This window comes from Saimiri boliviensis, chromosome 5 (genome assembly GCF_048565385.1).
Source record: "Saimiri boliviensis isolate mSaiBol1 chromosome 5, mSaiBol1.pri, whole genome shotgun sequence".
Taxonomy (NCBI): domain Eukaryota; kingdom Metazoa; phylum Chordata; class Mammalia; order Primates; family Cebidae; genus Saimiri; species Saimiri boliviensis.
The window spans coordinates 64,542,622-64,561,707 of record NC_133453.1 but is presented as its reverse complement, the minus strand read 5'-3'; the positions used below and the strand labels follow the sequence as shown (position 1 = coordinate 64,561,707).

At 36.2% G+C, this 19,086-nt stretch overlaps 1 long non-coding RNA gene across 1 annotated transcript in view; it reads left to right on the top strand.

Annotated features, from left to right (window-relative positions):
* The window catches only part of LOC141584584 (uncharacterized), a 208,291-nt gene that overhangs the window by 44,292 nt on the left and 144,913 nt on the right, over window positions 1-19,086 (top strand). The window contains exon 2 of the long non-coding RNA XR_012517712.1: window positions 4,534-4,627. This is a non-coding gene — a long non-coding RNA (uncharacterized LOC141584584). The remainder of the gene's footprint in view (window positions 1-4,533; window positions 4,628-19,086) is intronic.

Genomic DNA, 19,086 nt, shown 5'->3' with positions numbered 1-19,086 from the left:
AGCCCCAGCTACTTGGGATGATGAGGCAGAAGGATCCCTTGAGCCTAGGCAGTTGAAGCTGCAGTGAACTGTGACTGTGCCATTAGACTCCAACCTAGGCAACAGAGTGAAACCCTGTCTCAAACAAACAAGCAACACAAACAAAAACAAAACCAACCAAAGGAAACTTGGAAAATTCACATATATATGGAAATTAGATTACATACTCCTCCTAAATAACCAATGGGTTAAAGAAAAATTATAAGAGAAATTAGAAAATACTTTGATATGAATGAAAATGAAAGCATGAATACCAAAATGCATTAGGTGTTGAGTGTTTGGTGGGAAATTTATAGTTGTAAATGCCTATAATAAAAAAGAAGAAAGATCTTTATGGCACTGAAGAAGAAACTAAACCCAAAGCAAGTGGAAAAAAAAAGATTAGAGTAGAAATAAGTCGAATAAAGAGTTAAAAAACAATTGAAAAAAAATCAATGAACCAAAAAGTTTGTTCTTTGAAATGATGAACAAAATCAACAATTCTTTAGCAAAATTAGCCAAGAAAAAAGAGAGAGCAGTAAGTCTCAGATTGTTAAAATCAGAAATGAAAGAGGGAGCATCACTACTGATTTTTAAAAATTGAAAGAATTATAAAGAAATGCTATGAATGACTATACACCAACAAATTATATAACAGATGAAATTGACAAATTCCTAGAAAAATACAAACTATCAAAATGGACCAAAGAAGCAATAGAAATCTGAATAGACCTATAACAAGTAAATTCCTAAATTAGGAATCCAAAAAACTTCACAAAGAATAGCTCAGAACCAGATGACTTCACTGATGAATTCTATCAAACATTTAAAGGAGAATTGCCAATCATTCCCTAACCTTCAAAAAAACAGAAGAGGAAAGAAACACTTCCCAACTCATTCTACGAGGTGAGCATTATTCACATACCAAAACCAGACAAAGACGTCGCAAGAAAACTACTGATCAAGATACTTTATGGATATGGATATGAAAGTCTTCAACAAAATACTGGCAAACTAAATCCATTAACATATACAAACAATTGTATTCCATGACCAAATGAGAATCATCCCAGGAAGGCAAGGTTGAACATACGAAAGTCAATAAATAATATACTATATTAATAGAATAAAGGATAAAAACCACATAATTATCTCAATAGACAGAAAAAAACATTTAAAATCCAACAACCTTTCATGACAAAAACACTAAACAAACTAGGAATAGATGGAAGCTTTTTACAACCAAAAAGGCATCTATGAAAAACCCAAAACTCATGCCATGCTTAGGGAAAGACTGAAAGCTTTCCCCTTACAATCAGGAACAAGACAAAAATGTCTACTCTCATCATTTACATTTAACATTGTACTGGTGGCTCTAGCTAAAGCGATTAGGCAAGACAAAGAAATGAAAGGTATCCTGACTGAAAAGAAAAAAAGTAGATGTATTTCAATTTGCAGGTAACCTGATCTTGTGTATAGAAAATCCTATGGAATTCACTAAAAAGCAATTAGAACTAACAAATGAATTCAGAAAGTTGCAAGTTCATGTACAAAGTTACAAGATCATACACAAAATTATTTTTATACACTAGCAATGAACAATCTAAAAATGAAATTAAAGATATAATTTCCTTTGTAATACTATAACATACTTTAATAAAAGAAATATCAGACTTACCAATTGAAAACCACAAAACATTGTGGAAAGAAATTAAAGAAGTTTTAAATAAATAGAAAGACATCCATGCACATAGATTGAAACAACATACTGTTGTTAAGATGGCAGTACTCCCCAAATTGATCTTCAGATATAATACAATTCCTATAAAAATCCCAGCTGGCTTTTTGCAGAAATCGATTATCTGATTCTAAAATTCATATGAAAATGCAAGGGACTTAGAATAGCCAAAGTAATTTTTTTTAAAAAAGGAATAAAGTTGGAATTTTCACATTTCCTGATTTCAAGCTAAAGTAATCAAGATAGTGTAGTACCAACATCAGGATAGACATAAAGATCAATGAAATATAAATGAGAGTCTACAAACAAATCCTTACATTTTTGGTAATTTTTTTTGCAAGGGTGAAAAGACAATTCAATGGGAGAACAGTATTAATTTCAACAAATGGTGCTAGGACAACTGAATATTCACTTTCAAAAGAAGGAATTTGGATCCATACTTCGCACTGTGCACAAAATTTTAGTAAAAAAGGATCAAAGACCCAAGTATAAAAGATAAAACTATACAATTCTTAGAAGAAAACATAGGCATAAATCTTCATGGCCTTGAATTAGTTAATAGTTTCTTAGATATAGCAAGAAAAACATAGATAACAAAAGGAAAAAATAGATATATTGAACATCATTAAGATAAAAACTCTTGTGTTTCAAAGGGCACTGTCAAGAAGTAAAGACAGCCCACAGAATGGAAGAACATATTTGCAAGTCATATATCTCATAAGAGCCCAGAATATGTGAAGAATTCACAGTTGAGGATAAAAAGACAATAGCTTAATTATAAAATGAACAAAAATTCGAATAAATATTTCTCCAAAGAAGATAGACAAATGAGCACATGAAAAGACGCTCAACATCATTAGCCATTAGGGAAATATAAATCAAAACTGCAAAGAGATACCACCTCTTGTTGTGAGTTGAAGTGCATCTCCCAAAGAGATATGTTGACCTTCTCACTCCTGGTACTTATGAATATGACCTTATTTAGAAATAGGGTCTTTGCAGAGGTAATCAAGTCAAGATGAGATCATACTGGATTAGGATGGACCCTAATTCAATATAACTGGAGAAGAGATACAGGGGAGAATGCCATGTGATGAGTCAGAGTTTGGAGTGACATGCATCAATAAGCCAAGAAATGGTTAGGATTACTAGGAACACAAGAAATAAGGGAAGGACAGGGAACAGCTTTTCCACTAGGGCCTCCAGAGAAAGCATAACCCTGATGATACCTTGATTTTACGCTTCTAGCCCCAGAACTGTAAGATAATACATTTCTGTTGCTTTAAGCCACCTAATTTGTGGTAATTTGTTACAGCAGTCCTAGCAAACAAATACACCACTTCATATCCACTATGGTGGCTATAAAAAGCTAGACAATAACAAGTGTTTATGGGGATGTTAAATGGTACAGTCACTTTGGAAAACAGTTTGACAGTTCCTCAGAAAGTAAACATAGCCAGGTGATGCGGTGCATATCTGTAGTACCGGTTACTCAGAAGGCTGAGGTGGGAGGATTGCTTTAGCTCAGAAGTTAGAGTCCAGTCTGGGCAGCATAGTACCCCATACCCCTTCTCTCTCCCCACTGCCCCCCTTTTTTTTTTGAGACAGAGTTTTACTCTGTCACCCAGGCTGGAGTGCGTGGCGCGATCTTGGCTCACTGCAACCTCTACCTCCTGGGTTCAAGCGATTCTCTGCCTCAGCCTCCTGAGTAGCTAGCATTACAGGTACCTGCCACCACACCTGGTTAATTTTTGTATTTTTATTAGAGACAGGGTCTCTCCATGTTGTCCAGTCTGGTCTTGAGCTCCTGGCCTCAAGTGATCCACCTTTCTTAGTCTCCCAAAGTGCTGGGACTACAGGCGTGAGCCACTGCACCTGGCCTGATACCCCACCTCTTAAAAAACAAAACAAAACATAGAGTTATCATATGACCCAGCAATTCTAAGTATATATCAAAGAGAGAAGAAAATGTATGTCTACCTAAAAAATTGTACCTGACTTTTTATAACAGTGCTAACAGGCAAAATGTGAGAACAACCCAAATGTTCATCAATCTATGCTTTGTAGACAAAATGTGCTTTATATATACAATGGAATACAATTTAGCAATAAAAAGAAGTGAAGTACTAATGCATGCTATTACATGGATGAGCCTTAAAAATATTATGCTAAATGAAAGAATGCAGTCACAAAATATCATAGACTGTATGATTCCTTTAATATGAAACATCCAGAATAGGCAAAACCGTGAAGGCAGAAAGTAGAATTCATGGTTGCCTAAGGCTGGGAGTGAGGGATGGAGAGTGACTTCTAATGAGTATGGGATTTCATTTGGGGAGTGATGAAAATCTTCTAAAATTAGGTAGGGATGATGGTGGTACAACTCTGTGAATATACTAAAACCCACTGAATGTACACGCTAAATGAGTGAGTTTTATGATAGGTAAATTATATCCCAGTAAAGCTACTAAAAATAAGAGTCCATTTTTTTTCTGTGGGTACTTATTTTAGCTGCGTAAAACTCACTCTGCTGTTTCCCAGCTCAGATCGTTATACATGCTGTGCTGAGAACTCTCCTCCCAACTTTGTTTACCTGGCAAATTCCCACTTAATCAACACTCAGCTTCCACATCAACCCTCCTGTGAAGCTTTTGTGCTCCAAGGAGAGCAGCACTTTAATGCATTGCCTCTTTATTTGGTACTTGTGTAAAAACAGTTGCATACTTTTCACTGTATCGACACTCTTTGTTTTCTTTTTGCTTGGCTCTCTTCTGTAGATGGTGTTCCTCCCTGAGGACAAGGAATGTATTTTACCACATTTGCATCTATCCTGGGTGCTCGTCACTCTGCCTGGCACATATCAAGCACTCAGTAAGTACTTGTTAAATTGAACAGAATAATTTGCAAGTATTGGAACAAAGCTCAGGAGTAAACGGCAAAGAAAGGGTTACCTAATGTGGTCATGAACAGCATTTCCTAATTAGACTGCTAAGAATGTGGTAATAACTGGCATTCAAGGCACTTGCAGTTATAAAAAGCTCTCAAATCTACCCTTCTATCACCCTAGCTATACTTCCAAAAGCTAGCTAGCTTTGTGCTTTCATTCTTTCTTCCCTCCTACTTTTCCTTCCTTCCTCCTCTCTCTTCCTTTTTATTTATAAGCCAACATATGCATATTTGTTCCTATTTAAAATTTTTCTGAATTTCCATTTTGAAGTAATTTTAGGCTTATAAAAAAATCACAAATATCAACTAATTATCATATGCCCTTCACCAAGCTCCCTAATGTTAACATCTTGTAGAACCACAGTACAATGAACAAAACCAGGAAATTAATATTTATGCAATACTATTAACTAACTTACTGACCTAAATTTAAATTTTGCCAATTGTTCCATTAATGTTCTTTTTCTGGTCCGGGATCCTATACAAGATCAGAGTCATGCCTTCTCGATCTCTTCCAGTCCTCCAATCTGAGGCAGTTTTTCAGTCTTTCATGATCTTGACACTTCCATGGAGTACAGGGCAATTATTTGAAGAATGTCCTACAATTTAACAAAGGCCTATGAGACACTTTTGTAGGCACTGTGCTGGGCTCGGAAGTACTTTAGTTTAGGTTCGGTCTTTTCTCCCAGGAAGTTGATCTTACTGTGGAGAGGAGCTGAGATGCACAAATTAACAGGTAATTACAATGCAGTGTAATAAATGCTATAATAAAGGTAAACACTGAGTATGGAGAGGACATCAGAAGGGGCAACTGGGTATGCCTTGGGGGACCTGGAAAGACTTCTTGAAAGAAATGACATCTAAACTAAGAACAGAAGTGTGAGGAATGGTGACCCAGACAGAAGGTGGGGGCCCTGGAGAGAAAGGTGGTCCAGGCAAAATTTAATCCATCAAGTATAGCAGAAAACTGCAGTCATTTTAAGGAATAACCTAAATACTCCTCGTAAAAATCTTTATAATCAGGACCACATTTGAACATGTTAAAATCTGCTGTGACCTTTTCTGTCTTGTCAGAATTCATTTAAAAACCCTTGACATTCTGACATTCATTCTGGTACTTTGACAATTTTAGAAGTTCTGTTGATAAAATTGACTTTAAGAAGCACAATAAATGTGAAGCTAAAGTAGAAAAAATGATTTTTTAATCGAAGTGAATTAATGCAAGTAAATTCCAAAGTACATGAGCCTCTGAAGAGCATGATTAGGGATGATATAAAAGAAAATTAATTTATCAAAGGAACTCTGATCTTGGTCATTGCCAAGAAGCAATCATAAATGTCATACAATTAGAAAAAATCATACAATTGTGTAACCTTTTTGTACCTTATAATACCCCACAGGAATAGTTCCCCTTTGGACACAAGAGTTATAAGTTTGTGCAAGTGGTAGCGTGCCAGACCCATTTAAACCTGGGCATCAGCAGATTGTCTGACGAACTGAAAGCTGCCATCACTCAGGTTCAACAATTTTTGCTTAGAAACATTTGAATAAGATCCTTTTTGTTCTTTTGAGACGGAGTCTCGCTCTGTCGACCAGGCTGGAATGCAGTGGCACGATCTGCACTCACTGCAACCTCTGTGTCCCGTGTTCAAGCGATTCTCCTGCCTCAGCTTCCCTAGTAGCTGGGATTACAGGCACCCACCACCATGCACAGCGAATTTTTTGTATTTTTAGTAGAGATGGAGTTTTGCCATGTTGACTAGGCTGATGAATAAGATTCTTGGCTGTGATTTAGAAACAAATTATTATTTAAGGATGGGTCTATAGTTAAACTGTGTATCTAGAGTGGAAAACTTCTTCCCTCCCACTCCCTTCCTCCTCCTTTTTCTTTTTTTTATTTCTCCATTTTCTCTTCTGGTAACAGCCTTTCCCTATCTTACTCCCCCTGCTAAAACTTGACCAAACATAATTCCTCATTTCTTTGGCTACTGTGATTGGCTTAAAGGTAGGAACAATGCTTTAGCAGGGCCAATCAGAGCTTTTTGCTGGGATATTTCAAACCGGTCTGGAAAGAGAAGCCATCTTGCTCTCTGGCTGTGAAGTTAGATGCATAGGAAACTGGAAGCCATGATTAGCCATGTATCACTTACATGTTGGGAAAGATCTGCGTCGAATGTGTGAGAAAAACAGAAATGAGGCTGAGAAAGAACTCTGATAACATTGGCTCCAACCATTCTTTGATAGTATTTTTTTCTTTTTCTTTTTTTAAACAGCTTTATTGGGATATTATTTGCATGCCATACAGTTCACTCATTTGAAGTATACAAACCAATGATTTTAAATATATTAACAAAGTCATTAACCACAGCCAACCTTAGGATATTTTCACCCCTGACTCTACAAAAAAACTGCTGTGTGCATTATTAGTCACTCCTCATTTCTCCCTAACCATACCAGCCCTAGGGAGCCATTAATCTACTTTCTGTCTCTATAAATTTATTTATGCTTTTTTCTTTTTTCCTTCCTTCCTTCTTCTTTCTTTTTCTTTTCCTTTCCTTTCCTTTTTCTTCTTCCCTCCTTTCTTTCTTTCTTTCTTATCTACTTTCTGTCTCTATACATTTATTTATGCTTTTTTCTTTCTTCCATCCATCCTCTTTCTTTCTTTTCTTTTCCTTTTTCTTCTTCCCTCCTTCCCTCCTTCCCTCCTTCCCTCCTTCCCTTCTCTCTCTCTCTCTCTCTCTCTCTTTCTGTCTGTCTGTCTTTCTTTCTTCCTTTCTTTCTTTCTTTCTTTCTTTTCTTTCTCTGAGACAGGGTCTCACTCTGCTGTCCAGGCTAGAGTGCGGTGGCACAATCATGTCTGACTGCAGCTTCAACCTCCTGGGTTCAAGTTATCCCCGACCTCAGCCTCCCAAGTAGCTGGGACTATGTGTGTATCACCATGCCCATCTATTTTTTTTTTTTTGTAGAGATGGGGTTCCACCATGTTGCACAGGCTAATCTTGAACCCCTGGGCTCTAGCTATCTGCCTGCTTCAGCATCCCAAAGTGATGGGATTACAGGAGTGAGCCATTGTGCTCCATCGATTTTCTTATCCTTGACATGGCATATAAATATAATAATATACCAAGTGGTCTACCAGGACTGGCATCTTTCACTTAGCATGCTGTTTTCAGAATTCATCTATCTTGAATACTACTGCATTCCTTTTTATGGCTGAATATTTTACTGTATGAAAGACAATCAGATTTGTGTCATTTTCTGGCTATTCTGAATATGCTGCTGTGAACATTTGTGTACAGGTTTTTCTATAGACATATGTATTCATTTATTGTGGATATATACCTAGCAGTGGAATTGGAGGCTTATATAGCAAGTCAGTTTAGTTCGTAAGGAACTGCTAAGCTGTTTCCAAAGTGGCTGCACCAGTTTGCATTTCTGTCAGCAATGTATGAGGCTTCTAGTTTCTTCTCAACTCTGCAAACACTTACAATTGTCTATCTTTTGATTATAGTTATCCTAGTGGCTGTAGAGGGCTATTTCATTATAGTTTTTATTTGCAGTTCTCTAATGGCTAATGATGTTGAATGTCCTTTCAGCTGCTTATTGGCCATTTATATACCTTCTTTGGAAAGATCTCTATGCATATCATTTGCCCATTTTAAAATTTAATTGTCTTTTAAAAATGAAGAGACTTTATTCTTAGAACAGTTTTAGATATACAGAAAAATTGAGGGCTTTTCATCTTTTTATTACTGAGTTGTAAGGGTTTTTTTTGAAAAACAGATTTTAAATACAAGTTACACATCAGATATATGATTTGTAAATTTTTTTTTTCCATTTCATGTGTAATCTTTTTACTTTCTTAATGTTCTCCCTTGACGCATAGCTGTGAATTTTGAGGAAGTCTTTGTCCTTTGTTGTTTGTGCCTTTGCATAGCCCCAGGTCACAAAGATTTAATCCTGTATTTTCTTCTAGGAGTCTTATAGTTTTAGTTCATACATTTAGCTCTATGATCTGTTTGGAGTTAATTTTTGTATATGGTATAAAAGAAGGAACATTCTTTTGCCTTAGGTTATCCAGTTGCCCCAGACCTATTTTTTGAGAAGGCTATTCTTCCCATTGAATTGTCTAGGCACCCTTGTCAAAATCAATTGACCATAAATGTAATAGTGTGTCTCTGGACTCTTGATTCTGTTCTATTTAATTTGTATGTCTATCTTTACGTATATTTCTTTTTTTGTTCACTGTTTTCCCCTGTGCTGATTTGGATTGATACCATTTATTTATATTGGTTATTATGGAAGTTTTATTATACATATTTAACTGAACAAAGTCTAAAGCTACATAACAACTTAGTCTCTTGTTAAATAAACAAGTCTTTCTAACAATTTAATTTGGATCACACCATCTCCATTTCTGACTTGTTTGTTATCCTATATCTTAATTTTGTCCTTTTCTAAACTCATAAATTAGATATTATTATTTTTGTTATCATTTAAACAGTAATTGCATACATCATTACATACTATTTACTCACTATTCCTTCTCCTATCTCAGATTAGTATTTTATAGAATCATTTTTTTTGGTCCCAAAGTACCTCCTTTTATTATTACACTTTCTTTCTTGAAAGATAATTTTGAAAGGTACACAATTCTAGATTGAGGTTTTTTTTTTCTTTCTTTCAGTATTTGAGAGAAATACTAGCTCCTAGCTTTTATTATTGATATTAAGAAATCTACCATCAGTTTAGTTGGCACTTCTTTTTAATCTCTCCTTTTTCTCTAACTGATTTAAATTATTGTCTTTACTGTTTGACATTTTTACATGATGTGTCCAAGCATGAATTTCTTTTTATTTACACTTTAATTCCAGAAAAATTTCAGCTACTATTTCTAAAAATTTATTATTTGATTTTCTCTAATCTTTCTTTCTGGTACTACAATTAAACACTGAGAACTATCTTATATAATATACAAAAATAGTTAGAATTAAGTCTTAAATGAAAGACAATTAAAAAACTTTTCTAGGAAAATATTTTTATGACTTTAGGGTAAGGGAGAATTTCCTGAACAAGAGACAAAGCACAGACTTACAGGAAAATATTAGTGAATCTGAGGGGACCATTGGGGGGAAATGGGGGAGGGACGGGGGGGGTGGGGAGGTGGGAAGAGATAGCATGGGGAGAAATGACAGATACAGGTGAGGGGATGGAAGGCAGCAAACCACACTGCCATGTGTGTACCTATGCAACAATCTTGCATGTTCTTCATATGTACCCCAAAACCTAAAATGCAATAAAAAAAAAAGAAAAAAAAAGATTAAAAAAAATTTGAACACAAAAGGACACACCATTTGAAATATAAAACATTTTTTTTGTTTGGTGTCATTATGAACTTGTGAATTTAAACACATAAATTGTATTTTAATCCTTTAATTATTATTCTTCTGAATGTTCAAACTACCCTCTTTGGTCAGTGGAAAACTCAAGTCGACTCTTGAGCACTGTTGATGTAATACTGGCAGTCTTTATTGTGTTCTTATTTTCAGTTATGATGTAGTAGACTTATTCCATATATTTTTTGTTACAGATTAGGAGATAACCATTTATTTAAGTATCCTTAGTTTGTTCAGTAGGAAACAATACTTGGAGCCCACAGTCTGTTCTCTTTTGTAGGATTGTAGGAAAGCATTTTATGATATTGAAAATGGTTAAAAGAAAAATAACATTCATTTTGTCTTTCTTATTCATATATTGGTGCTTGTACTTGTACCACATATGAGGTACTTGTACATCAGGGTACCAATAGCTCATTAGAAGAAGTTTTTTTTTTTTTCAGATAGCAAATGAAGATAGATTGATAGCATTAGAATATCATCATTTTGCAAGTCCTAATGAATGAATAGATCTGGGCAATGATTATCAGTAGCTGCTAGCATCTCACAAAGAGAGCCAGCTAGAAGTTATATATCTCTTGCTGCAACTACACTATCATCAGTGAATAACTTTATTTAATTTATTTTTTATAGAGATGAGGGTCTCACTATGTTGCCTAGGGTGGTCTTGAACTTCCAGGCTCAATGATCCTCCTGCCTCAGCCTCTTGAAGTGTTGAGTTTACAGGTGTGAGCCACCATGCCTGGCTCAAAAGCATCAATGAAGTAATGTTGTCAAGATAGTTGAAGTTGAATCTATTTAGGGATCTCAATTTTAACTACCAATTTATGGAAAATACAGGGGACAGAGGAACATGTTACACTACAACCACATAGATTCAAACAACAAAATCCCAACTTCATAAACTGCACAGGACAAAAGCCTGGCTTTATCAACAATAACAAAACATTCCCCCCCAACCCCCAAAAAAATGAGGAGAGAGAGAGAGGGATGAAGAAGTAACCTATAATTTAAAATGTGCTTAAAAGATATATCAACCAGTTGTAGTGGTTACTGGATAATGATTGTTGAACACTGATGGTAATTGGTTGTTTGGATATGGATGCAAACAAATTGTAAAAACATTTATAAAGCAACTGTGAAAATTTGAACATTTACTGAATAATTTGATTATACTAAAGCACTGTATTTTTACATAGTATTAGATTGATGATGGTATTATGGTTTCAGTTTTATAGAGTTCTTATCCTCAGAGATTCATAGGAAGTGACATGATGTCAGGGAATTTTCTTCTAAATAACCTAGTGTGGGAGGATGTGGGTGGTGATATAGATGAAACACGATTTCTGTGAGCTGGGTGATGGGTACTTTGGGATTCATTATATGATTCTATTTTGTATATGATTGAAGATTTGCATAATAAGACTTTTTAAAAGTGAAGAGACAATCTACCACCTGGGAAGAGATATATCTAATGCCTAGAATTTAAAAAAATTAATATCAAGCATATTTTGTAAAAGTTTTCATATCAATAAGAAAGAGGCCAAAACCCCAATTTAAAAATTAGGCAAAGAATATGAATAGGTAGTTTACAGAAGAAGCTCTAATGATTGTAAAAATATTAAATATGCTGAGCTTTACTGTTAATCAGGAGAATGCAAATTAAAACCACATTGAGGTGTCTTTACACAACTATTAGTTTGGCAAGCATTAAAATGCTAGATGACACCAATGTTGGAAACTGAAGGGAAGTGGGAACTGTCCTTTGTTGTGGTAGGAACGAAAATTTTTATATCTACTTTAGAGACCAACTGAGTAATGGGTAGTAAGTCTGAAAATTTGCATATTTCCCTGCAATGAAAAATTGTAAGACACGTGCCTTCCTAAGCCTTCTGTAAAGATGGGATGCAGGTGTTTTACTCAGTCTGCCAAACAGATGCACCAGCTCCAAACTGTATGAAGTGTGAATACAGTATGAAAAAGTAGGAACCAAGCAGAACCCCTGTAGTGAAGGGGGCAGCAGTGATGGCACCTATGTACAGTTTCTGGAAGCAGCAATGACTATAGTGCAGAAAACAATACCCATCACAGAAATATAAGTAGGAGGAAGTGTGTTCATAAGCAGTGCAGAATCCACATTAGGTCAAGTCCATGGTGTCATACTGAGTGGTTTACCTTCAAGTTTGGTTCTCAAACCCTTAATGAAATTCTGTAAGCTATCCAACATCCTTTAAAAAAGAATTTTTCTTGTTTGAATGATCCATAATGGCATTCTCTTGCTTATAATTAAGAATCTTGATGATGTGAAAAGCAATTTGGCAATATCTATTAAACTTGAGAATATGCATACCTTACAACTCAGTATTTCCACAGCTGCATGTACACTTTATGGCAGCATTGTCCAATAGATGTTTCTATAATAATGGCTGTGCCATCCAATATGCTAGCCACTAGCCACATGTAACTACTGCACACTTGAAATGTGGCTAGTGTAACTGAGGAATTGAAATTTTAATTTTATTGAAGTAATTAATTTTCATTAATTTAGTTGATTTTAATGCATTTAAATTTAAGTAGCCACTTGTGGTTAGTGGCTACTTTACTGAACAACACAACTCTAGCAAAATGCTTGCCCACATTCACTGAGATGCTCACTGTAGCAATATCTGTAACCATAAAAAAATCAGAAAAAGTCATATTCACACACAAATATGAGAAAGCAGTCAAAATGAAGAAATTGAGTTTGCATTATTGACATGGGTAAAGCTAAAGAATACAATTTAGCCGGGCGCGGTGGCTCAAGCCTGTAATCCCAGCACTTTGGGAGGCTGAGGCGGGTGGATCACGAGGTCGAGAGATCAAGACCATCCTGGTCAACATGGTGAAACCCCGTCTCTACTAAAGATACAAAAAATTAGCTGGGTATGGTGGCACGTGCCTGTAATCCCAGCTACTCAGGAGGCTGAGGCAGGAGAATTGCCTGAGCCCAGGAGGCGGAGGTTGCGGTGAGCCGAGATCGCGCCATTGCACTCCAGCCTGGGTAACAAGGGCGAAACTCCGTCTCAAAAAAAAAAAAAAAGAATACAATTTGGAGGTGAAAAGCAAGCTGCTTTTATGGAGGAAAATTTTGGGTCGGGGGACAAACAAGCTAAGTTATGATATGATGTGAAATCACTTTACATAAAGTCAAAGAAAACACCTTGTTATTCATTATATTGTGTATTTATTTAAAAATGTAGTAAAATTTTAAACAGCATAGAATTGAAAGACTCACACTAAATTAAGGAGGGAGTTTCCCTCTGTTAAAAAAGGGGAAAGAATTGGAGGCCTCTAACTGTATAAAGTATAAGATTCGTTAAAGCTGGGGTGAGTATACACTAAGTTGTTTTATTATTATTGAAATTTTTGTATATATAATATATGAAAATTCATATAAAATATTAAAAATATATACATATGTATATATCCTCTTGTACATTGAGGAACAGACTAGACTGCCTCTTCAGCATCTTTTCATTCTATTGATTATAAGGATCATCTGTCCACCCAAATCTATCTTCACTTCTTTCATAATAATGGAGATTTGGTTGAGATAAAACATCCTATTTCCCAGCTCTCACTGAAGCTAGATATGTGTGTGTGGCTAAACTTTTGTCAATGGAAGGTAGGTAGAAGTGATGTGAGCATCTTGCTTCTCACAAATTCCTGGCCCTGGACTTCCAGGCTTCTGCCCTCTTGAGACTGGAGTGGCAACAACCAAAGTAATTTTGGAAATCACAGGTGGAGGCGGGAGGGCTGTCACCAGCCTCAGTCTCTGAATGGCTGAGTGGAACAGTGGCTGCCTCCCTACCTGTGACTGCTACCTGAGAGAGAAATTAACTCCTGTGTTTCTTAAGCCTAATTATTGTTGAGTCCTATGGCAGCTCCTTTACATACGTAATCATCTCTCTTTTTTTGTTTTCACTCACTGTGTTCAAAATTAGCTTCTGATACCTTCTTTGTTCACAGTGTTTACTATTCCACTAAAATAAGAAATTAGAAATAGGTATAAAATAATAGTAATGTCCACCCCTATTATAGAAGGTAAGGTATGATACATTTTTACAACTGCCAGACATAGGTGGTGGGAGAGTGAGTAGAAAAGATAATACTAGTAACATTTTCATAGCAGTAAATAGGTTAGTGAGGATAATCATAGGATAGTGAGTAGAAGACAGCACTGGTAACATTTTCATAGCAGTTATAATTTATAGGATTTTACATGTGACACATATGGGTCTGCCTCTAGTTCAAACCTCTTTTTCATAAAGAAACCATGGCCCAAAGTTGTTGTACTTGACTAAGTTCACACTGTGAGTTAGTGGCAGAACCTCCTGGTTTATTTCCTTTCCCATCTCTCAGCTCCTTATATTGCCTCCCTTGCTTGGAAAGGAACATAGAGATAATTTGGTTGACATATGATGCTTAAATTTTAACCACAGTAACTTATTGAAACATAAAGACAAGATGCACACAATCCTGAGAATTCATAGATTTGGGTCACTCCAAATGTTCACTTACACACGTATTCGAGGAATAACCTCAGAGCTAGTAAGAAGTTTTGGAACACAGTAGTAAGTCTGACTATAAATTCTGGTGCACTGACTTGAAGCTAAAGTGGTATTTTTCACAGTAGAATTTGAGAAGTCATGTAAATTCTAAGGCAATGACTCCAACTTTTCCCTTGAAGTTTCTTGGTGACCAAGCACAGTGATCATCCCTTTGCATAGTGGCCAAGGTGAGAGAGGAGTTCCAGGTGTAAACTCTAAACCTCCTTTCTCATGGGCAAAATTGATTTGAAGGATTGTATTTTACTTTAAAAATTCATGCTGATTTTTGCATGCTCCTCCACAGTATGGCTGTAATTGCTTTAATATAAAAAGATAATTTAAATCATCAGTTAAATTTCTTAATTACTTCTTCAAAATCTTTGTGGAAAGTTGATACATCATTTGTCCTGTGTCCAAATACACTTCTTCATGTTCTTAAAGGGACAAGGTTCCAATTTCTATAGTCATTAAACTAAGATATTTGGCATGAGACTACTTGATGATCTTCATTCCAGAGTATCATCTCTCCCTCATCCTCCTGAGATTCAGGCCAAAATTGTCCAGAATTAGAAACTTTTTGCAGGAGTTGTTTGAAAATTGGGACTGACTGTATGCCCTTAGAAGTCTAGAAAACTTTTAAAATTCTTTTTGGTGGGGGCGGGGGGAGAAGGAAGTCATGTGCATTTTGGCTAGGTAGAAGAATATGGACCATAGAACATTAGTACTAGAAGGGCTGGTAGAGATTACTTAATACATAGCATTGATTTATAGATGAAGAAACTAAAACCAAGATAGATCATGGTTCTCTTCCCAAATTACAAAACTGGCCAAGTACTAATATTCACTTTTTCCTTGATTAATACTTAGGATATCTTCTGCCGTACGGTGGCCATCAGCTGCTTCCAAAGTTATCAAGAAGTTGTTGAACATTTATAGTTTATTCATTCTTCAAGATGGTCATTACAGTTGGGATGGCATTTTAATAGATATTTTATAATCCTTTTGTATTTGAAATGCCATTTCATGCAATTTCCAACAACACCTATTTTATGCAATTTCCAACAACACCTAATTAGCATTCCTGAATTATAAGAAAAATTGGCCAGGTGCGGATGCTTATGCCTGTAATCCCAGCACTTTGGGAGGCCAAGGCGGGCGGATCACCTGAGGTCAGGAGTTTGAGATCAGCCTGGCCAACATGGTAAAACACCGTCTCTACTAAAAATACAAAAATTAGCTAGGTGTGGTGGCGGGCATCTGTAGTCCCAGTTGTTAGGGAGGCTGAGGCAGGAGAATCACTTGAAGCCAGGAGGTAGAGGTTGCAGTGAACTGAGACTGTGCCATTGTACTCCAGCCTGGGTGACAAGTACAAGACTCTGTCTCCAAAAAAAAAAAAAAGAAAAGAAAAAAGAAAATAACAATTAATTATTTAAGTAGAAATAACATGTGATGCCATAATTCAAAGGCCTAGAGCAGAGGTTGGCAAATGTTTTCTGTTAAATGTTTATGGATAGTAAATCTTTTACGTTTTGTAGATCATACAGTCTTTGTTGAAACGACTCAACAATGCCATTATAATGTGAAGGCAGCCATAAATGATGTGCAAAAGAATGCACATGACTATGTTCCAATAAAACTTTCTTTACAAAACAAGGCAGTGGGCTGAATTTGGCCTTCAGGCTGTAGTTCTCTGACCCTAAGGGTCCTGTATTTTATGGGTTTTAAGTGATGTGTATATCAAGTGATGCTTGCTGTAAAAATGCTTACTTTAAAAATGCAGATAATCTTTTGTTTAGCTAGTGTTATTTTTATTTTAAATAGTCCTTACATATTTAACTAAATTGAATATTAATACAAGTGACAGGGTAGTTCTAGAGATATGTATGTGACCTGGCAAGAGTTCATGCAATATGACTCATCTCAATTACCTCATCTGTAAAATGGCATATAATGTAATCCTTATTTAATTGCTATTTCCAAACTAGTGGGCTCGGGGATGATGGTAGGACACACTAAAGACACAGAGGGCATACTATTTATTTAGTGATGAATTTGTTATATGTATCTGCTTCTTTATTTTGTACCTTGAGAATGTCAAGTTTCTATGCCAGCCTCCTGTGCGACCTCCTGTGAGTTATCTCTGTTCCTTTATCTGAATCATAAAGAATGATTCTTACCTACGTCTTGTGGGTGTGGTATGGAAATTTGTAGGGATATGACAAATGTCATCTAGCACTTAAATACCATTGGAAAAATGGACATGGCCACACACTTTAAGTGTTGCATACTGATGACTGTCAGGCCTCAGTCTTATGGCTTTCCATCAGACAACCTGAGAAGGGAAATAAAAAGGAAAGTAAACTAACAAAGCAGAAAAAGAAAGACGATAAAAGGTAAGGATAATGGTTGAGTGGATAATGGCAGGGAGACATCTTTAGCTACCATGAAAAGTATTAAGCCTATGTGTTTGTTGAATTCATTTTGTTGGTGGTCATTTTGTGTTTATTCTGAACATCCAGCAGTTAGCTAAGTAAACACACATGACTGATGAAAGAAAAAAGGGAACTATTTTTACAGGGGCCATTAAACTTTAACTACCATCTGGCAGGGAATGATTAGAGAAGATCAAAATTAAGGCAGTCAACACAAATGCTGTGTGAATACCTCAGGGAATTAACATGGATAAAGACAGTGAACTTGTGGTTAAATAAAGAGACAGACATAAGAGGGAAGTGGTGAACACATCCTTTATAGCTTTGGACCTCATGGTCATATTCATTGCCAAAGGAGCTTAAAGGGGGAAAATAACAAGGAGGCCATGAGAAAACCTAAAACACCTGGAAATAATCAGATGCTCTGCACCAATCATAAAAAAGAAAGTTAAAGAACTACACAGGACCACATCATTTGGGCTTCCTCCCTACCCAGGAAGGAAATGTTTATAGGAGAGGTGTGTTGAAATTGGCAGGTAGTTAATATTCAGATTAGCCTACTATTTAAAAGTAGGAAATGGTTGTATATACTGCTGGGAAAAACATTAGGAACTATATCCTTGTGAACACTAAAGACTCCATAATTTCTAGGAATCACTGTTTGCCCACTAATTAAACAGTCACCCAGCAGGTAGTTTGAGAGAGGATATGAAAAAGGGAAGTGTGGCCTTACTCTTGTAAGGGTGCGTCTCTGTCTTCCATCAGTTGATAGCACAATGCTTAACCCTAGGGCAGCTTCACTCTGTTAAAAGCACACACGAAAGATTCTTGGAGAAAGCTTTTTTTTTTTTTTTTTTAATGTAGCTTATTTGTGTATTCAGGTGGACTCAGAGGCCAACCTTCAGAACTTCTAAAGAGGAACCATGACAGGATAGCTGTGTTGAATGGGTCATTTAGTCTGCTGTAGGTTCTGAAATAAGGATTCCCATCCTGAAAAAGTCCAGGGCCCTAAACTTTAATTACTAAAGTGATCAAGACAGGTTTGGAACAATCAAACGTAAGCTAGTCTATTCTACATATCAAAATGGAAATATCAGGAAGGAAGGAAGTATATATTACCTGAGTTGATTCATGTGTGATTAACAATGTGTAGTTTCTTCTTATTTAGGATTTATTCTCAACCAGATGCAAAGTGTGTTTCTATCTATTATCTCATTTAATCATCACTGCTATCTTATGCGGTGTGTATTATAATCCCCATTATACCATACAGAGAAGAAAACTAAGAACCAAGATATAGAGAGGTTAGATAACTTTTCTAAGGGTAAGGTCACATGGTTTACTAATGCTGGCATCAAGATTCAAATCTAGGTCTTAGTTATAGCTCTTACCCACCATTGAAAAACTTCCCTCCTGTGGCTCTATGGGGACCACAGTCCTAATGCAGGTTCCCTAGCATAGTGGCCTCCATGCTTTTCCCTTTTTGAAGGAGACTGGGCCCAAATACCCTTTAGGGTCAGAGGGTTAAAGATAATATATACCTGGAATACTATGCAGCCATAAAAAGAATGAGTTCATGACCTTCGCAGGGCCATGGATGAAGCTGGAAACCATCATTCTCAGCAAACTAACATAGGAACGGAAAACAAAACACGATATGTTCTCACTCATAAGTGGGAGTTGAACAATGAGAACACATGGATGCAGGGAGGGGAGCATCACACTCTAGGGCCTGTTGGTGGATGGGAGGCAAGTGGAGGGATAGCATTAGGACAAATACCTAATGTATGTGGGGCTTAAAACCTAGATGATGAGTTGATGGGTGCAGTAAACCACCACGGCACATGTATAGCTATGTAAGAAATCTGCATGTTCTGCACATGTATCCCAGAACTTAAAATATAATAATAATAATAAAGATAATATATACCACCTAGGAAAGTGCTGGAGCAAACCTGCTATTACCC